At 48.4% G+C, this 24,116-nt stretch overlaps 1 protein-coding gene across 4 annotated transcripts in view; it reads left to right on the plus strand.

The window, feature by feature from the left end:
- Positions 1 to 24,116, plus strand: part of GJD3 (gap junction protein delta 3) — a 52,110-nt gene that overhangs the window by 14,322 nt on the left and 13,672 nt on the right. For all 4 annotated transcript variants that reach the window (XM_056548547.1, XM_056548549.1, XM_056548550.1 and 1 more), the window contains one exon: positions 22,907 to 22,997. The gene's annotated coding sequence lies outside the window, so the exon portion shown is untranslated. The remainder of the gene's footprint in view (positions 1 to 22,906; positions 22,998 to 24,116) is intronic.

The following is a 24,116-nucleotide window of genomic DNA, read 5'->3' on the forward strand; positions in this document are numbered from 1 at the left end:
AGGGACCCTCCTCCTACCCTATGTCCTAGATACTGCACTTCTGTCATGCCAACTTGACACTTTTCGGGTAACCCCTGCCTCAGCTATTTGCTTTACCACCTTGCCCAGGTTACTCAGGTGCTCCTCCCAGGTCTTTCTGAATATGGCAATATCATCTAAGTATGCCACGGAGTTTTCCCTGTGGCCCTCTAGCAGCTGATCAACCAGTCGTTGGAAAGTGGCTGGGGCATTTTTCATCCCAAAAGGCATGACACAGCACTCAAACAACCCAAAGGGAGTGATAAAGGCTGACCGCTGACGGCTCCTGGGCCTCTGGGGTCATAGGGATCTGCCAGTACCCTCGGCTTTAATCCATGATAGTCACATATTGGGAACCTGCTAGCTGATCAAGTAGTTCATCTATTCTGGGCATAGGGTATGCATCAAAGGTAGTGACAGCATTTAACCTTCTGTAATCCACAGAGAACTTAGTAGATTTGTCATTTTTAGGCACCAGAACTACTGGGGAGGTCCAAGGGCTTTTTTGACTTCTTAATTACCCCTAACTTCAACATGTCCTCAATCTCCTTTTGTATATGGGACTTTACCTCTGGGGATACCCGGTAGGCTACCTGTCTTAGCGGTAACTGGTCCCCCTTATCAACATGATGGGTGGCTAGAGTAGTTCGCCCTGGCTTCCCAGTAAAGGTGGCACTGAAGCGGCCTAGTACCTGATTAAGCTGCCTCCTCCTTTCCTCTGAGAGCTGTGGATTGATCACCACATCCTGAAGGGATCCCTGGCTCTTAGCTTCCTCCACTAGGTCCAGTAGGGGATCACTACCCAGCCCTTCCTCTGGTGCACTGCATACACTGAGTACCACCTCCTCAGGGTCGTAGTATGCCTTTAGCATATTAATGTGGTACTGTCTCTGCCTCTGACCTTTCTCATCAAGAGCAACTACATATGTGGTGGGTTCTAGGCACTGCAGAATGGGGAAGGGACCCTCCCAGGCAGCCTGCAACTTATTCTGCCTGATGGGGTTCAGAACCATTACTTTCTGTCCCACTTCATAGACCCGGTCCCTTGCATTGTGATCATACCAGTACTTCTGCCTGGACTGTGCTGCTATGAGGTTGTCCTGTACCAGCCCAGTCAATGCCTGCATCCTGTCCCTGAATCTCAGAACATACTCCACCACAGAAGTCTCAGGGGCATGTAGCCCCCCCTTCCCATTCCCCTCTTACTAAATCTAGGGGTCCCCGCACTTTGGGACCATACAATAATTCAAAGGGCGAGAAACCTGTAGACTCTTGGAGTACCTCCCTGTGAGCGAATAACAGATGGGGTAAATACTTCTCCCGGTCCCTGCCCTCTGATTCTACAAAGGTATTCAGCATTTGTTTCAAGGTCCCATTGAACATCTCGCAGAGACCATTTGTTTGGGGGGTGGTATGGGCTTGCTACAAAGTGCTGTACATTCACCTTCTTACAGAGACTTTGCATGAGATTGGACATGAACTGTGTGCCCTGATCAGTGAGCATTTCTCTGGGGAACCCTACCCTGCAGAAAATACTGATCAGAGCATCTGCCACTTTATCTGCTCGGACGGAGGATAAGGCACCAGCCTCAGGGTACCTGGTTGCATAATCTACAACAGTAAGAATAAATTGTTTCCCTGTGCTGCTGGGTATAGCCAGAGGCCCCACAATATCCACTGCCACTCATTCAAAAGGTACAGATATGACTGGTAGGGGCACTAGGGGAACACGAGTTACATCCCCAGACTTACCCACCCTTTGGCAGACATGACAGGATCTACAGTAATTTGCAACAGCAGTACCCATACCTGGCCAATAGAAATTGTGTGCCAACCTGGATTTTGTCTTGGCCACTCCCAAATGTCCTGCCAGGGGGGGTCTCATGGGCTAACCTCAGCAGCTCTTTCCTGTACTGCCTAGGAACCACTAACTGCCTTTCTCTCTCTCCTGGGCCCCTAACATGACTTTGGAAAGGGACTCCCAGTACAAGATATCATTTTCCCAATATACCCGATGCCCATCTGTGTCAACACCTGTATGTTCAGCACGTTGTCTCAGCCCTTCAAGGGAAGGGTCACTGCGCAGAGCTTCCCGTAAATGCTAATTTCCCTCCCCCCATCTCGTGGTATCAGGGAGCGCATTTCCCCCAGGTGAACTAGCATCTCCACCTTCCTCTGCTGTGGCTTGCAAGTAACACAGCTTGCCCCTTGCATCACCATCCTCCCTTCCTTTTAAAGCTGCAGCCCTGGCATGCTGCTGACGTGTTACCACTGCCACCATTGGTATGCCTCCCTGGGGTTTACCTTCCTCCCCCTCAGTTCCAGACATAACAATACAGGCATCATACACAGGGCTATCACTCCTTCCCTCCTCCTCCTTAGACTCACAGAATTGGAACATATCACTCACTGCTGGTCCCTCATCCTTACATGTCACCAGGGGCACACCAACCCCTCCCCCTAGCCCATCTCCACTAGGTTTTGGCATTGGCAATGCATTGTCACCACATTTTACAATACACCCCATTTCACTTTTGGAAAACATTACTGGTTCAGTCACAGGTTCAGTCACTCCCTCCCAGTTACCACATTTCGCATCATTCCCCAGCAGAACATTAACAGGGATGTCCTCAGAGACCCCCACCTCCCGCAAACCTTTGCCTGTACCCCAATCCAGGTACACACGGGCCATGGGCACAGCAGGCCGCACACCTCCAATTCCTTTTAAGGCCATGGCTCTTCCAGGATGATGTCCTCTGTATCCACCACTTCAGGCCGCACCAAGGTAAAGTAGGCTCCAGAATCTCGCAAACCCACTGTCACCCGGTCACCCACAGTTACACTCTGCAGGTTATCCGCTCTTTTCTCCACCGCTCCGGACACCAGAAGAACGGCTGTGTGTCCTCCAGCTACTGGTGGAGAATTCTTTTTGTTGGGGCAAGTGGCACTCAGGTGCCCAATATTGTTGCATCTGTAACATCGGCGGGTGTCCCCCTGACCCAATGTGGCTCCTGTTGCTTTTGGGAATGATGGCAAGAATTTCCCGGCTGACCCGGTGGTGCTTTGTGGTTGTGTGGCTCCCCTCCAGGTACTTGCTCCGGCTTGTGCAGATCCACGCTTTGCTGCTGGCGCCCGGTTGTTGGCAAAGTCATTTCCTAGTTCTGCTGCTTCCATGGCTGTCTTGGGCTTGCGGTCCAAAATCCACTCTCTGGCTTCAAAGCTTCGTGATTGGAGAAACTGATCCAGGACCATCAAGTCCTCCAGGGCCTCATAGGTAGTGACTTGTAGGCCTCCAGTCCATTGCCTGAATGCAGTCCTTAGCTGACCTGCATGTTGAGTGCAGCTTTCTGTGGCACTTTGTTGCAAAGTCCGAAACTTTTTCCGATAAGTCTCTGGAGTCAGATGAAAACTTTTGAGCAGGGCAGATTTTATTGCCTCATAGTCCTGGTCACTCTCAGAGGAAAGAGAAGCAAACACATCCAGATCTTTCCCTCGCAACCATGGGGTTAGATATCGTCCCCACTGTTCCTTAGGTAGATGGAACTGCTGGCAAACCTTTTCAAATCCCCTCAGGAACACATCCAGATCACCATCTTTCTCCAACATGGGGAAATGTTCCAAGCGGGGTTTGTGGTCTCCTTGATCCTGCACATCACTCCGTGTGGATGAAGCATCCCCTCTCAGCCTCAGAACCTCCAGTTCATGCCTCCGCTGGGCCGCTCTCTCTGCCGCCTCTCTCTCTGCGGCTCGTGCCTGGGCCTCTCTCTCAGCCGCTCGTGCCTCTCTCTCTGCAGTTTGGTACTGGAGAAGCAGTTGGAGTTTCATATTAGATTTAGCATCCACATCCCCAAGGTGTTATAAGGCAGTCCGCATATAAGAGTCCAAGGCCTGATGGGGAGTAATGTTGTATTCCCCAGGAGATATCAGTCCTGGATGGCAGTTCCAGCTGTAGGACTTTGTCTCATGTCACTCAGCTCTTCTGCACGGGCATCATACTCCACAAGATCACCAAGAAGTTGTTCCTTGTTCTTTCCTGCAGTAGGGAGGTCCTTTTCTCTGCACATTAGCTCCAGTGCAGGCTTGGACTGCTTGCGATATGCCTCCATATTTCCGAGATGAGACAGAGGAGGTAAAACAAGAGATGGGGAGGACAGAACTGTCTTGCACTCTTTTTGTATGTCTTTTAAACCAGCACTGAGCTCTGTATTTGGAATTTAGAATTGTATTTGGAATTGTATGCAATTTCTTTTTTAGTGCTAAGATTTCCTTACAGGTAATATCCAGCAAGCACTAAAAATCTCTAAATATATCCCGACGCCGCCACCAGTTGTCACGATCACACCCTATCGGTCCAGCCAAGACGCTAGAGAGAGTGTGATGGTGAAAGGGTTAAAGCCGCCAGACCTCTGGGTATCCACTACTAGTCCCAGCAAGTCACCAAATTAACCCTTAGATAAACGTGTTTCCACCAGAGCTGCCTTCAGAAAGGTGAGCTCATATATTTAGAGATCAAAGACCAGAGCTGATAATTGAACATTTAATCTGATAAAAGGTATCACAGTGCTGACTATATAAAAAAACTGAAACAAATGACATACAGGTACAAAAATATGAACGAGAGTTTGGCAAGGCAAGTTCAGAAAACAAAAGATGAAGTTCTTACAGCATGATGGTATCAGTCCATGAGAGTGAGTTCCAGCTGTTCTTAGGATGGTCTTGTCAGCTTGTAGCCCAGCCTTGAACACCCCGAGTCTAGCATTGTTAAATATTATATATCTGCCTTTTTGGAGGGAGACTCCATTCCCCCCTCCCCTCTGATCCCACCAGGGGGGCATCTCTGTCCCTGGCCCTCTTATCTGGTTGATTATATGATGGGACCAGAGTGCTTCAAAAGAGCCTGTGACTTCAAAGGAGATGTAAACAAACAGCCAGACCCCCCAATAAAATGCAATACACAAACCCACAGTCTGAATGACCTCTCACCCATGGCTTGGATAATACATCACACAGTTATAATTATAATACACATACATATAGGATTTTAATAATCAGGCCTTGGGCCTGACCGTATGAAAGACCCTTGTTTTATGCATAGTAAGGATGGAGAAATTTACAACACTATTCAGAAAGTTTAGATTATAAAGGATATCAGGAATCATAAGATTATGTGTAATTTATAATAGGATCCTAAATATATACTATAGCAGGAGTCTTCAACCTGCAGACCTCCAGATGTTGCAAAACTACAACTCCCAGCATGCCCGGACAGCCATTGGCCGTAGTTTTGCAACATCTGGAGGTCCGCAGGTTGAAGACCACTGTACAGGGTGGGCCATTTATATGGATACACCTTAAGAAAATGGGAATGGTTGGTGATATTAACTTCCTGTTTGTGGCACATTAGTATATGTGAGGGGGGAAACTTTTCAAGATGGGTGGTGACCATGGCGGCCATTTTAAATCCAAGTGTTTTTTTTTTTTCAATAGGAAGAGGGTCATGTGACACATCAAACTTATTGGGAATTTCACAAGAAAAACAATGATGTGCTTGGTTTTAATGTAACTTTATTCTTTCATGAGTTATTTACAAATTTCTGACCACTTATAAAATGTGTTCAATGTGCTGCCCATTGTGTTGGATTGTCAATGCAACCCTCTTCTCCCACTCTTCACACACTGATAGCAACACCGCAGGAGAAATGCTAGCACAGGCTTCCAGTATCCATATACATTGCTATTTACTACTATATACACCGCAGGAGAAATGCTAGCACAGGCTTCCAGTATCCGTATACACTGCTATATACTACTATATACACTGCAGGAGAAATGCTAGCACAGGCTTCCAGTATCCATATACACTGCTATATACTACTATATACACCGCAGGAGAAATGCTAGCACAGGCTTCCAGTATCCATAGTTTCAGGTGCTGCACATCTCGAATCTTCACAGCATAGACAATTGCCTTCAGATGACCCCAAAGATAAAAGTCTAAGGGGGTCAGATCGGGAGACCTTGGGGGCCATTCAACTGGCCCACGACGAACAATCCACTTTCCAGGAAACTGTTCATCTAGGAATGCTCGGACCTGACACCCATAATGTGGTGGTCACCATCTTGCTGGAAAAACTCAGGGAACGTGCAGCTTCAGTGCATAAAGAGGGAAACACATCATCATGTAGCAATTTCACATATCCAGTGGCCTTGAGGTTTTCATTGATGAAGAATGGCCCCACTATCTTTGTACCCCATGCACCACACCATACCATCAATTTTTGTGTTCCAACAGTCTTGGAGGGATCTATCCAATGTGGGTTAGTGTCAGACCAATAGCGGTGGTTTTGTTTGTTAACTTCACCATTCACATAAAAGTTTCCTCATCACTGAACAAAATCTTCTGCGTTAACTGAGGGTCCTGTTCCAATTTTTGTTTTGCCCATTCTGCAGCACCTGAAACTACGGATACTGGAAGCCTGTGCTAGCATTTCTCCTGCGGTGTATATAGTAGTATATAGCAGTGTATACGGATACTGGAAGCCTGTGCTAGCATTTCTCCTGCGGTGTATATAGTAGTATATAGCAGTGTATACGGATACTGGAAGCCTGTGCTAGCATTTCTCCTGCGGTGTATATAGTAGTATATAGCAGTGTACATGGATACTGGAAGCCTGTGCTAGCATTTCTCCTGCAGTGTATATAGTAGTATATAGCAGTGTATACGGATACTGGAAGCCTGTGCTAGCATTTCTCCTGCGGTGTATATAGTAGTATATAGCAGTGTACATGGATACTGGAAGCCTGTGCTAGCATTTCTCCTGCGGTGTATATAGTAGTATATAGCAGTGTATACGGATACTGGAAGCCTGTGCTAGCATTTCTCCTGCGGTGTATATAGTAGTATATAGCAGTGTATATGGATACTGGAAGCCTGTGCTAGCATTTCTCCTGCGGTGTATATAGTAGTATATAGCAGTGTATATGGATACTGGAAGCCTGTGCTAGCATTTCTCCTGCGGTGTTTATAGTAGTATATGGCAATGTATACAGATACTGGAAGCCTGTGCTAGCATTTCTCCTGCGGTGTATATAGTAGTATATAGCAGTGTATACGGATACTGGAAGCCTGTGCTAGCATTTCTCCTGCGGTGTATATAGTAGTATATAGCAGTGTATATGGATACTGGAAGCCTGTGCTAGCATTTCTCCTGCGGTGTTTATAGTAGTATATAGCAATGTATACAGATACTGGAAGCCTGTGCTAGCATTTCTCCTGCGGTGTATATAGTAGTATATAGCAGTGTATACGGATACTGGAAGCCTGTGCTAGCATTTCTCCTGCGGTGTTGCTATCAGTGTGTGAAGAGTGGGAGAAGAGGGTTGCATTGACAATCCAACACAATGGGCAGCACATTGAACACATTTTATAAGTGGTCAGAAACTTATAAATAACTCATGAAAGAATAAAGTTACGTTAAAACCAAGCACATCATTGTTTTTCTTGTGAAATTCCCAATAAGTTTGATGTGTCACATGACCCTCTTCCTATTGAAAAAACAAAAGTTGGATTCAAAATGGCCGACTTCAAAATGGCCGCCATGGTCACCTCCCATCTTGAAAAGTTTCCCCCCTCAAGTATACTAATGTGCCACAAACAGGAAGTTAATATCACCAACCATTCCCATTTTATTAAGGTGTATCCATATAAATGGCCCACCCTGTAGAATGTTATTCATAGATTTAATTCATAGAGTAGATTATAGAACACTTTTTCTTGTACGTGCCCTAAATGCGGGGAACAAGGAACAGACAGATTTTCTTTATATGGTTTGGTCTTGTAATAAGCTACAGAAATTGTACCATGTTGAAAATGGTTTATAAATGTTCAGACAGTGGAATTTCAGCAATTCCTCAGAAATTCCGTTCAGCAAAGCTTGCTAAACGGAACTGCGGAATTCTGACAGAATTGAGGTGGAATTTCTGTGTTCCTGACTTCAATGGGATTCTGCTGTAGAATTCTGCAAAATATAAGACTGCCTACTGCAGAAATTCCACTGTATAAATGGGACAGCGGAATCCCATTAAAGTGAATGTTGAATGTTTCTATCCATTGGGTGCTTCGGTTACTGGCTCCGTCAATAGCATGCTATGTATTTTGTCTGGTGAAATGTTGGCCACTATACTGGAAACCCGACTGCTGGGACCCAACGCGATCTCCAGACTGGGGCCCCAGCACTTACCTATGAACGCTCTGGCCCCCACCTTTCGAGATAGACTGGTCTCATAATTGACATCCTGCTCCGCCAATCACCGGCTGAGATGAGACATCACTTTTGCCAGGGATTGGCAAAGCGGGCCGTCACTCGTTAGACCAGTTCGCCTCAGAAGGTGGCAGCCGGATCGCTCAGCTGGGAGAGCCGAGCTCTATTATGGAAATCGCTTGGGGTCCCAGTGGTTTGGTCCCCCCATGATCAGACACTTATCCCCTAACCTGTAGAAAGGGGATATGTTTAGATACCTGGACAACCCCTTTACTTCTGGTTTTTGGCTGGAGTATGTACACTTTACAGCTTCAATCAATAGAGTTTCCGAATATACACATCTTCCCGACTTTAAGACCTAACAATGTAAGACCTTTTTAGACATTAGCGCCTCAAATCAGACGAAGTTGAATTTGTTCCGAATTTCATGAAAAATTCGATTCTGACCAAATCCGAACTTCGAATCGATTCGAAACCACGAATTTCTTCATTAGCGACACCCCTGCGATCGTCCTGTATAATGTATAGATGCAAGTAGCTTTCTCCTGCGCTCGCTTCTCTGCAATAGATAGGTCGATCGCATCGGGTGTCAGGAGTGACACCTGCTGTGATCTGTCCTTAACTGCAGGTACTACTGCTCCCAACATGGAGCACACTCTGCTCCATGCTGGGAGCTGTAGTACCTGCATTAAAGAGGTATTCCAGGAAAAAACTTTTATATATATATCTCAACTGGCTCCAGAAAGTTAAACAGATTTGTAAATTACTTCTATTAAAAAATCTCAATCCTTTCAATAATTATCAGCTGCTGAAGTTGAGTTGTTGTTTTCTGTCTGGCAACAGTGCTCTCTGCTGACACCTCTGCTTGTCTCGGGAACTGCACAGAGTAGAAGAGGTTTGCTATGGGGATTTGCTTCTAAAATGGGCGGTTCCCGAGACACGAGTCATCAGAGAGCACTTAGACCGAAAAGAACAACTCAACTTCAGCAGCTCACAGATTTTTTAACAGAAGTAATTTACAAATCTGTTTAACTTTCTGGAGCCAGTTGATATATAAAAAAAAGTTTTTCCCTGGAATACCCCTTTAATAGACAGATCACAGCAGGTGTCGTCCTGTATAATGTATAGATGCGGGCGGCCGCTCTTCTCTGGTCCCACTGTAGTTGTTACGCCGAGCGCTCCGGGTCCCCGCTCCTCCCCGGAGCGCTCGCTTCTCTCTCGCTACCGCAGCGCTCCGGGCAGCTCCACTGACCCGGTGCGCTGCGATACCGTCTCCAGCCGGGATGCGATTCGCGATGCGGGTAGCGCCCGCTCGCGATGCGCATCCCGGCTCCCGTACCTGACTCGCTCTCCGTCTGTCCTGTCCCGGCGCGCGCGGCCCCGCTCCCTAGGGCGCGCGCGCGCCGGGTCTCTGCGATTTAAAGGGCCACTGCGCCGCTGATTGGCGCAGTGGTTCCAATTAGTGTGTTCACCTGTGCACTCCCTATTTATACCTCACTTCCCCTTCACTCCCTCGCCGGATCTTGTTGCCAGTGAAAGCGTTTCCTTGTGTGTTCCTAGCCTGTGTTCCAGACCTCCTGCCGTTGCCCCCGACTACGATCCTTGCTGCCTGCCCTGACCTTCTGCTACGTCCGACCTTGCTTCTGTCTACTCCCTTGTACCGCGCCTATCTTCAGCAGTCAGAGAGGTTGAGCCGTTGCTAGTGGATACGACCTGGTCACTACCGCCGCAGCAAGACCATCCCGCTTTGCGGCGGGCTCTGGTGAAAACCAGTAGTGACTTAGAACCGATCCACTAGCACGGTCCACGCCAATCCCTCTCTGGCACAGAGGATCCACTACCTGCCAGCCGGCATCGTGACAGTAGATCCGGCCATGGATCCCGCTGAAGTTCCTCTGCCAGTTGTCTACGACCTCACCACGGTGGTCGCCCAGCAGTCACAACAGATAGCGCAACAAGGCCAACAGCTGTCTCAACTGACCGTGATGCTACAGCAGCTACTACCACAGCTTCAGCAATCATCTCCTCCGCCAGCTCCTGCACCTCCTCCGCAGCGAGTGGCCGCTTCTGGTCTACGACTATCCTTGCCGGATAAATTTGATGGGGACTCTAAATTCTGCCGTGGCTTTCTTTCCCAATGTTCCCTGCACTTGGAGATGATGTCGGACCAGTTCCCTACTGAAAGGTCTAAGGTGGCTTTCGTAGTCAGCCTTCTGTCTGGAAAAGCTCTGTCATGGGTGTTACGCCGAGCGCTCCGGGTCCCCGCTCCTCCCCGGAGCGCTCGCTACACTCTCTCCGCTGCAGCGCTCCGGTCAGATCCACTGACCCGGGGCGCTGCGATTCTGCTTCCAGCCGGGATGCGATTCGCGATGCGGGTAGCGCCCGCTCGCGATGCGCACCCCGGCTCCCGTACCTGACTCGCTCTCCCTCGGTCCTGTCCCGGCGCGCGCGGCCCCGCTCCCTAGGGCGCGCGCGCCGGGTCTTTGCGATTTAAAGGGCCACTGCGCCGCTGATTGGCGCAGTGATTCCAATTAGTGTCTTCACCTGTGCACTTCCCTATATCACCTCACTTCCCCTGCACTTCCCTGCCGGATCTTGTTGCCATTGTGCCAGTGAAAGCGTTCCTTGTATGTTCCTAGCCTGTGTTCCAGACCTCCTGCCGTTGCCCCTGACTACGATCCTTGCTGCCTGCCCCGACCTTCTGCTACGTCCGACCTTGCTTCTGTCTACTCCCTTGTACCGCGCCTATCTTCAGCAGCCAGAGAGGTTGAGCCGTTGCTAGTGGATACGACCTGGTCACTACCGCCGCAGCAAGACCATCCCGCTTTGCGGCGGGCTCTGGTGAAAACCAGTAGTGACTTAGAACCGATCCACTAGCACGGTCCACGCCAATCCCTCTCTGGCACAGAGGATCCACTACCCGCCAGCCGGCATCGTGACAGTAGATCCGGCCATGGATCCCGCTGAAGTTCCTCTGCCAGTTGTCGCTGACCTCACCACGGTGGTCGCCCAGCAGTCACAACAGATAGCGCAACAAGGCCAACAGCTGTCTCAACTGACCGTTATGCTACAACAGTTACTACCACAGCTTCAGCAGTCATCTCCTCCGCCAGCTCCTGCACCTCCTCCGCAGCGAGTGGCCGCTCCTGGGCTACGCCTATCCTTGCCGGATAAATTTGATGGGGACTCTAAGTTTTGCCGTGGCTTTCTTTCCCAATGTTCCCTGCATCTGGAGATGATGTCGGACCTGTTTCCCACTGAAAGGTCTAAGGTGGCTTTCGTAGTCAGCCTTCTGTCCGGAAAAGCCCTGTCATGGGCCACACCGCTCTGGGACCGCAATGACCCCGTCACTGCCTCTGTACACTCCTTCTTCTCGGAAATCCGAAGTGTCTTTGAGGAACCTGCCCGAGCCTCTTCTGCTGAGACTGCCCTGTTGAACCTGGTCCAGGGTAATTCTTCCGTTGGCGAGTATGCCGTACAATTCCGTACTCTTGCTTCAGAATTGTCCTGGAATAATGAGGCCCTCTGCGCGACCTTTAAAAAAGGCCTATCCAGCAACATTAAAGATGTTCTGGCCGCACGAGAAATTCCTGCTAATCTACATGAACTTATTCACCTAGCCACTCGCATTGACATGCGTTTTTCCGAAAGGCGTCAGGAGCTCCGCCAAGATATGGACTCTGTTCGCACGAGGCGTTTCTTCTCCTCGGCTCCTCTCTCCTCTGGTCCCCTGCAATCTGTTCCTGTGCCTCCCGCCGTGGAGGCTATGCAGGTCGACCGGTCTCGCCTGACACCTCAAGAGAGGACACGACGCCGCATGGAGAACCTCTGCCTGTACTGTGCTAGTACCGAACACTTCCTGAGGGATTGTCCTATCCGTCCTCCCCGCCTGGAAAGACGTACGCTGACTCCGCACAAAGGTGAGACAGTCCTTGATGTCTACTCTGCTTCTCCACGTCTTACTGTGCCTGTGCGGATGTCTGCCTCTGCCTTCTCCTTCTCTACCGTGGCCTTCTTGGACTCTGGATCTGCAGGAAATTTTATTTTGGCCTCTCTCGTCAACAGGTTCAACATCCCAGTGACCAGTCTCGCCAGACCCCTTTACATCAATTGTGTAAACAATGAAAGATTGGACTGTACCATACGCTTCCGCACGGAGCCCCTTCTAATGAGCATCGGATCTCATCACGAGAGGATTGAACTTTTGGTCCTCCCCAATTGCACCTCGGAAATTCTCCTTGGACTTCCCTGGCTTCAACTCCATTCCCCAACCCTGGATTGGTCCACTGGGGAGATTAAGAGTTGGGGGCCCTCTTGTTCCAAGGACTGTCTAAGACCGGTTCCCAGTAACCCTTGCCGTGACTCTGTGGTTCCCTCAGTAACCGGCCTCCCTAAGGCCTATATGGACTTCGCGGATGTTTTCTGCAAAAAACAAGCTGAGACTCTACCTCCTCACAGGCCTTATGATTGCCCTATCGACCTCCTCCCGGGTACTACTCCACCCCGGGGCAGAATTTATCCTCTCTCTGCCCCAGAGACTCTTGCCATGTCTGAGTATGTCCAGGAAAATTTAAAAAAGGGCTTTATCCGTAAATCCTCCTCTCCTGCCGGAGCTGGATTTTTCTTTGTGTCCAAAAAAGATGGCTCCCTACGTCCTTGCATTGACTACCGCGGTCTTAATAAAATCACGGTTAAGAACCGCTACCCCCTACCCCTCATCTCTGAACTCTTTGATCGCCTCCAAGGTGCCCACATCTTTACTAAATTGGACTTAAGAGGCGCCTATAACCTCATCCGCATCAGAGAGGGGGATGAGTGGAAAACGGCGTTTAACACCAGAGATGGACACTTTGAGTATCTGGTCATGCCCTTTGGCCTGTGCAACGCCCCTGCTGTCTTCCAAGACTTTGTCAATGAAATTTTTCGTGATCTGCTATACTCCTGTGTTGTTGTATATCTGGACGATATCCTAATTTTCTCTGCCAATCTAGAAGAACACCGCCAGCATGTCCGTATGGTTCTTCAGAGACTTCGTGACAATCAACTCTATGCCAAAATTGAGAAATGTCTGTTTGAATGCCAATCTCTTCCTTTTCTAGGATATTTGGTCTCTGGCCAGGGACTACAAATGGATCCAGACAAACTCTCTGCCGTCTTAGATTGGCCACGCCCCTCCGGACTCCGTGCTATCCAACGCTTTTTGGGGTTCGCCAATTATTACAGGCAATTTATTCCACATTTTTCTACCGTTGTGGCTCCTATCGTGGCTTTAACCAAAAAAAATGCCGATCCCAAGTCGTGGCCTCCTCAAGCGGAAGACGCCTTTAAACGACTCAAGTCTGCCTTTTCTTCGGCTCCCGTGCTCTCCAGACCTGACCCTTCCAAACCCTTCCTATTGGAGGTTGATGCCTCCTCAGTGGGAGCTGGAGCTGTTCTTTTACAAAAAAATTCTTCCGGGCATGCTGTCACTTGTGGTTTTTTTTCTAGGACCTTCTCTCCGGCGGAGAGGAACTACTCCATCGGGGATCGAGAGCTTCTAGCCATTAAATTAGCACTTGAGGAATGGAGGCATCTGCTGGAGGGATCAAGATTTCCAGTTATTATTTACACCGACCACAAGAACCTCTCCTACCTCCAGTCTGCCCAACGGCTGAATCCTCGCCAGGCCCGGTGGTCTCTGTTCTTTGCCCGATTTAATTTTGAGATTCACTTTCGTCCTGCCGATAAGAACATTAGGGCCGATGCTCTCTCTCGTTCCTCGGATGCCTCAGAAGTTGAACTCTCTCCGCAACACATCATTCCACCTGACTGCCTGATCTCCACTTCTCCAGCCTCCATCAGGCAAACTCCTCCAGGAAAGACCTTTGTTTCTCCACGCCAACGCCTCGGAATCCTCAAATGGGGTCACTCCTCCCATCTCGCTGGTCATGTGGGCATCAAGAAATCTGTGCAACTCATCTCCCGCTTCTATTGGTGGCCGACTCTGGAGACGGATGTTGTGGACTTTGTGCGAGCCTGCACTATCTGTGCCCGGGATAAGACTCCTCGCCAGAAGCCCGCTGGTTTTCTTCATCCCCTGCCTGTCCCCGAACAGCCTTGGTCTCTGATTGGTATGGATTTTATTACTGATTTACCCCCTTCCCGTGGCAACACTGTTATTTGGGTGGTCGTTGATCGATTCTCCAAAATGGCACATTTCATCCCTCTTCCTGGTCTTCCTTCAGCGCCTCAGTTGGCTAAACAATTTTTTGTACACATTTTTCGTCTTCACGGATTGCCTACGCAGATCGTCTCGGATAGAGGCGTCCAATTCGTGTCTAAATTCTGGAGGGCTCTCTGTAAACAACTCAAGATTAAATTAAATTTTTCTTCTGCATATCATCCCCAGTCCAATGGACAAGTAGAAAGAATTAACCAAGTCTTGGGTGATTATTTGCGACATTTTGTTTCCTCCCGCCAGGATGACTGGGCAGATCTCCTTCCATGGGCCGAATTCTCGTATAACTTCAGAGTCTCTGAATCTTCCTCCAAATCCCCATTTTTCGTGGTGTACGGCCGTCACCCTCTTCCCCCCCTCCCTACCCCCTTGCCCTCTGGTCTGCCCGCTGTGGATGAAATTTCTCGTGACCTTTCCATTATATGGAGAGAGACCCAAAATTCTCTCCTACAGGCTTCATCACGCATGAAGAGGTTCGCGGATAAGAAAAGAAGAGCTCCTCCCGTTTTTTCCCCTGGAGACAAGGTATGGCTCTCCGCTAAATATGTCCGCTTCCGTGTCCCTAGCTACAAGTTGGGACCACGCTATCTTGGTCCTTTCAAAATTTTGTGTCAAATTAATCCTGTCTCTTACAAACTTCTTCTTCCTCCTTCTCTTCGCATCCCTAATGCCTTTCACGTCTCTCTTCTTAAACCACTCATCCTCAACCGTTTTTCTCCCAAATCTGTTCCTCCCACTCCTGTTTCCGGCTCCTCGGACATCTTCTCTGTCAAAGAGATCTTAGCCTCTAAAAAGGTCAGAGGGAAAACTTTTTTTCTAGTGGACTGGGAGGGTTGTGGTCCTGAAGAGAGATCCTGGGAACCTGAGGACAACATCCTAGATAAAAGTCTGCTCCTCAGGTTCTCAGGCCCTAAAAAGAGGGGGAGACCCAAGGGGGGGGGTACTGTTACGCCGAGCGCTCCGGGTCCCCGCTCCTCCCCGGAGCGCTCGCTACACTCTCTCCGCTGCAGCGCTCCGGTCAGATCCACTGACCCGGGGCGCTGCGATTCTGCTTCCAGCCGGGATGCGATTCGCGATGCGGGTAGCGCCCGCTCGCGATGCGCACCCCGGCTCCCGTACCTGACTCGCTCTCCCTCGGTCCTGTGTCGGCGCGCGCGGCCCCGCTCCCTAGGGCGCGCGCGCGCCGGGTCTTTGCGATTTAAAGGGCCACTGCGCCGCTGATTGGCGCAGTGATTCCAATTAGTGTCTTCACCTGTGCACTTCCCTATATCACCTCACTTCCCCTGCACTTCCCTGCCGGATCTTGTTGCCATTGTGCCAGTGAAAGCGTTCCTTGTATGTTCCTAGCCTGTGTTCCAGACCTCCTGCCGTTGCCCCTGACTACGATCCTTGCTGCCTGCCCCGACCTTCTGCTACGTCCGACCTTGCTTCTGTCTACTCCCTTGTACCGCGCCTATCTTCAGCAGCCAGAGAGGTTGAGCCGTTGCTAGTGGATACGACCTGGTCACTACCGCCGCAGCAAGACCATCCCGCTTTGCGGCGGGCTCTGGTGAAAACCAGTAGTGACTTAGAACCGATCCACTAGCACGGTCCACGCCAATCCCTCTCTGGCACAGAGGATCCACTACCCGCCAGCCGGCATCGTGACAATGGGCCACACCGCTCTGGGACCGCAATGACCCCGTCACTGCCTCTATACACTCATTCTTCTCGGAAATTCGAAGTGTCTTTGAGGAACCTGCCCGAGCCTCTTCTGCTGAGACTGCCCTGTTGAACCTGGTCCAGGGTAATTCTTCCATTGGCGAGTACGCCGTACAATTCCGTACTCTTGCTTCAGAATTATCCTGGAATAATGAGGCCCTCTGCGCGACCTTTAAAAAAGGCCTATCCAGCAACATTAAAGATGTTCTGGCCACACGAGAAATCCCTGCTAACCTACATGAACTCATCCATCTTGCCACTCGCATTGACATGCGTTTTTCCGAAAGGCGTCAGGAGCTCCGCCAGGATATGGACTTTGTTCGCACAAGGCGTTTTTTCTCCCCGGCTCCTCTCTCCTCTGGTCCCCTGCAATCCGTTCCTGTGCCTCCCGCCGTGGAGGCTATGCAGGTCGACCGGTCTCGCCTGACACCTCAAGAGAGGACACGACGCCGCATGGAGAATCTCTGCCTGTACTGTGCCAGTACCGAACACTTCCTGAAGGATTGTCCTATCCGTCCTCCCCGCCTGGAAAGACGTACGCTGACTCCGCACAAAGGTGAGACAGTCCTTGATGTCTACTCTGCTTCTCCACGTCTTACTGTGCCTGTGCGGATATCTGCCTCTGCCTTCTCCTTCTCTACTATGGCCTTCTTGGATTCCGGATCTGCAGGAAATTTTATTTTGGCCTCTCTCGTCAACAAGTTCAACATCCCAGTGACCAGTCTCGCCAGACCCCTCTACATCAATTGTGTAAACAATGAAAGATTGGACTGTACCATACGTTTCCGCACGGAGCCCCTTCTAATGTGCATCGGACCTCATCACGAGAAGATTGAATTTTTGGTCCTCCCCAATTGCACTTCCGAAATCCTCCTTGGACTACCCTGGCTTCAACTCCATTCCCCAACCCTGGATTGGTCCACTGGGGAGATCAAGAGTTGGGGGCCCTCTTGTTTCAAGGACTGCCTAAAACCGGTTCCCAGTACCCCTTGCCGTGACTCTGTGGTTCCCCCTGTAACCGGTCTCCCTAAGACCTATATGGACTTTGCGGATGTTTTTTGCAAAAAACAAGCTGAGACTCTACCTCCTCACAGGCCTTATGATTGTCCTATTGACCTCCTCCCGGGCACTACTCCACCCCGGGGCAGAATCTATCCTCTGTCCGCCCCAGAGACTCTTGCTATGTCGGAGTACATCCAGGAAAATTTAAAAAAAGGCTTTATCCGTAAATCCTCCTCTCCTGCCGGAGCCGGATTTTTCTTTGTGTCCAAAAAAGATGGCTCTCTACGTCCTTGCATTGACTACCGCGGTCTTAATAAAATCACGGTAAAGAACCGCTACCCCCTACCCCTCATCTCTGAACTCTTTGATCGCCTCCAAGGTGCCCACATCTTTACCAAACTGGACTTAAGAGGTGCTTATAATCTCATCCGCATCAGAGAGGGGGATGAATGGAAAACGGCATTTAACACTAGAGATGGACACTTTGAGTATCTGGTCATGCCCTTTGGCCTGTGCAACGCCCCTGCCGTCTTCCAAGACTTTGTTAATGAAATTTTTCGTGATCTCTTATACTCCTGTGTTGTTGTATATCTGGACGATATCCTGATTTTTTCTGCCAATCTAGAAGAACACCGCCAGCATGTCCGTATGGTTCTTCAGAGACTTCGTGACAATCAACTTTATGCCAAGATAGAGAAATGTCTGTTTGAATGCCAATCTCTTCCTTTCCTAGGATACTTGGTCTCTGGCCAGGGACTACAAATGGATCCAGACAAACTCTCTGCCGTCTTAGATTGGCCACGCCCCTTCCGGACTCCGTGCTATCCAACGTTTTTTGGGGTTCGCCAATTATTACAGGCAATTTATTCCACATTTTTCTACCGTTGTGGCCCCTATCGTGGCTTTAACCAAAAAAAATGCCAATCCCAAGTCTTGGCCTCCTCAAGCGGAAGACGCCTTTAAACGGCTCAAGTCTGCCTTTTCTTCGGCTCCCGTGCTCTCCAGACCTGACCCATCTAAACCCTTCCTATTGGAGGTTGATGCCTCCTCTGTAGGAGCTGGAGCGGTCCTTCTACAAAAAAATTCTTCCGGGCATGCTGTTACTTGTGGGGTTTTTTCTAGGACCTTCTCTCCGGCGGAGAGGAACTACTCCATCGGGGATCGAGAGCTTCTAGCCATTAAATTAGCACTTGAGGAATGGAGGCATCTGCTGGAGGGATCAAGATTTCCAGTTATTATTTACACCGATCACAAGAATCTCTCCTATCTCCAGTCTGCCCAACGGCTGAATCCTCGCCAGGCCAGGTGGTCTCTGTTCTTTGCCCGATTTAATTTTGAAATTCACTTTCGGCCTGCCGATAAGAACATTAGGGCCGATGCTCTCTCTCGTTCCTCGGATGCCTCGGAAGTTGAACTCTCTCCGCAACACATCATTCCTCCTGACTGCCTGATTTCCACTTCTCCAGCCTCCATCAGGCAAACTCCTCCAGGAAAGACCTTCGTCTCTCCACGCCAAAGCCTCGGAATCCTCAAATGGGGTCACTCCTCCCATCTCGCAGGTCATGCAGGCATCAAGAAATCTGTGCAACTCATCTCTCGCTTCTATTGGTGGCCGACTCTGGAGACGGATGTCGTGGACTTTGTGCGAGCCTGCACTGTCTGTGCCCGGGATAAGACTCCTCGCCAGAAGCCCGCTGGTTTTCTTCATCCTCTGCCTGTCCCCGAACAGCCTTGGTCTCTGATTGGTATGGATTTTATTACAGACCTACCCCCATCCCGTGGCAACACTGTTGTTTGGGTGGTCGTTGATCGATTCTCCAAGATGGCACATTTCATCCCTCTTCCTGGTCTTCCTTCAGCGCCTCAGTTGGCTAAACAATTTTTTGTACACATTTTTCGTCTTCACGGGTTGCCCACACAGATAGTCTCGGATAGAGGCGTCCAATTCGTGTCGAAATTCTGGAGGGCTCTCTGTAAACAACTCAAGATTAAATTAAACTTTTCTTCTGCATATCATCCTCAATCCAATGGACAAGTAGAAAGAATTAACCAGGTCTTGGGTGATTATTTACGACATTTTGTTTCCTCCCGCCAGGATGATTGGGCAGATCTTCTACCATGGGCCGAATTCTCGTATAACTTTAGAGTCTCTGAATCTTCCTCCAAATCCCCATTTTTCGTGGTGTACGGCCGTCACCCTCTTCCCCCCCTCCCTACTCCCTTGCCCTCTGGTTTGCCCGCTGTAGATGAAGTGACTCGTGATCTTTCCACCATATGGAAAGAGACCCAAGATTCTCTTTTACAGGCTTCATCTCGCATGAAAAAGTTTGCCGATAAGAAAAGAAGAGCTCCCCCCATTTTTGCTCCAGGAGACAAGGTATGGCTCTCCGCTAAATATGTCCGCTTTCGTGTCCCCAGTTACAAACTGGGTCCACGCTATCTTGGTCCTTTCAAAGTCTTGTGCCAAATTAATCCTGTCTCTTACAAACTTCTTCTTCCTCCTTCTCTCCGTATTCCTAATGCCTTTCATGTCTCTCTTCTTAAACCACTCATCATCAACCGTTTCTCTCCCAAATTAGTTTCTCCCACTCCTGTCTCCGGTTCTTCTGACGTCTTCTCAGTGAAAGAGATACTGGCCTCCAAGATGGTCAGAGGAAAAAGGTTCTTTTTGGTGGATTGGGAGGGCTGTGGACCTGAAGAGAGATCCTGGGAACCTGAGGACAACATCCTAGACAAAAGTCTGCTCCTCAGGTTCTCAGGCTCTAAGAAGAGGGGGAGACCCAAGGGGGGGGGTACTGTTACGCCGAGCGCTCCGGGTCCCCGCTCCTCCCCGGAGCGCTCGCTTCTCTCTCGCTACCGCAGCGCTCCGGGCAGCTCCACTGACCCGGTGCGCTGCGATACCGTCTCCAGCCGGGATGCGATTCGCGATGCGGGTAGCGCCCGCTCGCGATGCGCATCCCGGCTCCCGTACCTGACTCGCTCTCCGTCTGTCCTGTCCCGGCGCGCGCGGCCCCGCTCCCTAGGGCGCGCGCGCGCCGGGTCTCTGCGATTTAAAGGGCCACTGCGCCGCTGATTGGCGCAGTGGTTCCAATTAGTGTGTTCACCTGTGCACTCCCTATTTATACCTCACTTCCCCTTCACTCCCTCGCCGGATCTTGTTGCCATTGTGCCAGTGAAAGCGTTTCCTTGTGTGTTCCTAGCCTGTGTTCCAGACCTCCTGCCGTTGCCCCCGACTACGATCCTTGCTGCCTGCCCTGACCTTCTGCTACGTCCGACCTTGCTTCTGTCTACTCCCTTGTACCGCGCCTATCTTCAGCAGTCAGAGAGGTTGAGCCGTTGCTAGTGGATACGACCTGGTCACTACCGCCGCAGCAAGACCATCCCGCTTTGCGGCGGGCTCTGGTGAAAACCAGTAGTGACTTAGAACCGATCCACTAGCACGGTCCACGCCAATCCCTCTCTGGCACAGAGGATCCACTACCTGCCAGCCGGCATCGTGACAGTAGTATGAGTATATGACGTATATATACCTATTATTCATATTTCCATATTTCCCGCAGAGAGCTGTGATTGGCTGGAACCATCTGGCCAATCACAGCTCTCTGCGGGAAATATGAATAAGTGATGTGAATTCTATTCACAGTGACACCCGGGGCGATCTGTTTATTAGTACAGGTACTACAGCTCCCATCATGGAACAGTCTGTTCCATGCTGGGAGTAGTAGTACTACCTAAAAAATTTAAAAAATTGAGAAAAAAAAGTGAAATACACACACTTTATTAAACACAATATTAAAATACATTACTAATAAAAAAAATTATTATAAAAAATATATTACTTTTTACATTTAATTTGCCCCTTTCTACATTTTTATTATTGTCGGCTACATTTTTAGGTATCTACCTTCCCACATAAATTGTTCCCTGTTTTAAAATTAACATTCATATTTTTTTATTCTTTTTATTTTGTCTTTCAATTTTTGGGAGCAGGCAGGGACCAGAAAATTCAGCACTCAATATTAAAAATGAATGAATACATTTTTTTTTCTAGTTTTTGTTCTAAATCATAATTTTTTTAATTTTCACTTTACTTTTTAGCCCCATTTATTTAATTTTTTCGGGCATTTAGAGATGTGCTGCCATGAATAATTGCGGGGGTCAGAGACAAGCCGAGGACAGGGACATCAGTAATATGTGTGATACAGTAGGCAAAAAAAAGGCTGAGTTGTGAATGACACCGTCCTTCACAAGTGCATTAAATACAGTACATACTTACACTGTTGTCCCGGCCATCTGTCTCTGCAAATTACAATTTGAAGTATCTTTGATTTCTGATAGAACACCTCTGTAAATTTATGGATTTTTGGTAAATTAAGGAAACTCAACCTTTTTTTAAAAGACAAAAAAAATTTTGATGTTAATTTTTAAACAGGGATCAAATTATGTGGGTGGGCAGGGACCTAAAAATGTAGCCGACAATAATAAAAATGTAGAAAGTGGCCATTTAAATGTAAAGATATAATATTTTTTTTTATAAATTTTTTTTTTACAATTTTTTATTAGTAGTGTATTTTAATATTGTGCTTATTAAAGTGTGTGTATGTGTGTTTCACTTTTTATCTCTATTTTTTAGCTAGTACTACTACTCCCAGCATGGAACAGACTGTTGCATGATGGGATCTGTAGTACCTGTACTAATAGACAGATCGCCCGGGTGTCACTCCTGACACCAGATGCCATCATCCTATCTATTGCAGAGAATGGAGCAGCTTTCTCCTGCGCTCACATCTCTGCACTATACTCCGGCCGGCCAGTGATGTGAATAAAATTCACATCACTTATTCATATTCATATTTCCCACAGAGAGCTGTGATTGGCCACATGGTTCCAGCCAATCACAGCTCTCTGTGGGAAATATGAATAATAGGTATATATACGGCGGCATATACTCATACTACAGTGGAACCAGAGAAGAGCGTCCGGCTGCCCGCATCTATACATTATACAGGACGATCGCATCGGGTGTCAGAATGACACCCACTGCGATCTATCTATTAATGCAGGTACTACAGCTCCCAGCATGGAGCAGAGTGTTCTCCATGTTGGGAGCAGTAGTACCTGCAGTTGAGGACAGATCACAGTGGGTGTCACTTCTGACACCCGATACGATTGTCCTATCCAGATGCGAGAAAGCCGCCTGCATCTATACATTATACAGGAAGATCGCAGCGGGTGTCGGGAGTGACACCCATGGTAATCTGTCTATTAGCACAGATACTACTACTCCCATCATGGAACAGTCTGTACTTCCAGGCTGGGAGTAGTAGTACTACCTAAAAATGTTTTAAAAAAAGAGAGAAAAAAAACCACACACACTTTATTAAACACATTATTACAATTACTAGATTTTTTTTTTTATTCGGCGAATCGGCAGAATAGAATGTTTCAAAAATTCACTCATCTCTACTCTTTTCTTTATAAGATGGAAGACTTGTGTTATTTCCCAGCTTGAAATTGAGTTTCTTTGTGGAGACACAAGTGTATATATGAGACTAATGAGCTGAGGAATGAACGCTGAGCCTTATGTAAACACTTGTAGTTTTACATCCAGAGTGAATTGAGCTTATACATACATAGTAAGATGTCCCCTTTAAGGGAGGTGGGGTCAGCCAGTGCCTAAATATCTCTTCATTCTGACACTGTCCAGGGAAAATGAAGTGAAAGTTGTGCAGAGAGCTCCAGACTGTAATGTGAAAGGCAACGTTTACTTCCATAGAAATGGATTCCCTAATATGCAGGTAAGTCCTTAGTATAAGGAGCTAGAACCAGAAGACTGCAGAATACTAGTGGGTGTCTGATATTTATACCAGTGTCACAAGAGGACGGTATTATAAATGTGATACTGGACACAGGTGGTTGTGATGTATATAGGAGTTGTGATGATGTATATAGGTTGTGAGATGATGTATATAGGTTGTGATGATGTATATAGGAGTTGTGATGTGTATAGGAGTGGTGATGATGTATATAGGTTGTGAGATGATGTATATATCTTGGTGTCTGTGTATTAGGAGCAGATTAGTGTACCTTGGTGTCTGTGTATTAGGAGTAGGAGAGTGTATCTTGTTGTCTGAGTATTAGGAGTAGGGGAGCGTATCTTGGTGTCTGTATATTAGGAGTAGGGGAGCGTATCATTGTGTCTGTGTATTAGGAGTAGGGGAGCGTATCTTGGTGTCTGTGTATTAGGAGTAGGGGAGCGTATCTTAGTGTCTGTGTATTAGGGGTAGAGTAGCGTATCTTGGTGTCTGTGTATTAGGAGTAGGGGAGCATATCTTGGTGTCTGTGTATTAGGAGCAGAGTAGTGTATCTTGGTGTCTGTGTATTAGGAGTAGGGGAGTGTATCATGGTGTCTGTGTATTAGGAGTAGGAGAGTGTATCTCGGTGTCTGTGTATTATGAGTAGGGGAGCGTATCTTGGTGTCTGTGTATTAGGAGTAGGGGAGCGTATTTCGGTGTCTGTGTATTAGGAGTAGGGGAGCGTATCTTTGTGTCTGTGTATTAGGAGTAGGGGAGCGTATCTTTGTATCTGTGTATTAGGAGTAGGGGAGCGTATCTCGGTGTCTGTGTATTAGGAGTAGGGGAGCGTATCTTTGTGTCTGTGTATTAGGAGTAGGGGAGCGTATCTTTGTGTCTGTGTATTAGGAGTAGAGGAGCGTATCTTTGTACCTGTTTATTAGGAGTAGGGGAGCATATATTTGTGTCTGTGTATTAGGAGTAGGGGAGCGTATCTTTGTATCTGTGTATTAGGAATAGGGGAGCGTATCTTTGTGTCTGTGTATTAGGAGTAGGGGAGCGTATCTTTGTACCTGTTTATTAGGAGTAGGGGAGCGTATCTTTGTGTCTGTGTATTAGGAGTAG

Source organism: Hyla sarda, chromosome 12 (assembly GCF_029499605.1).
Source record: "Hyla sarda isolate aHylSar1 chromosome 12, aHylSar1.hap1, whole genome shotgun sequence".
Lineage (NCBI taxonomy): Eukaryota > Metazoa > Chordata > Amphibia > Anura > Hylidae > Hyla > Hyla sarda.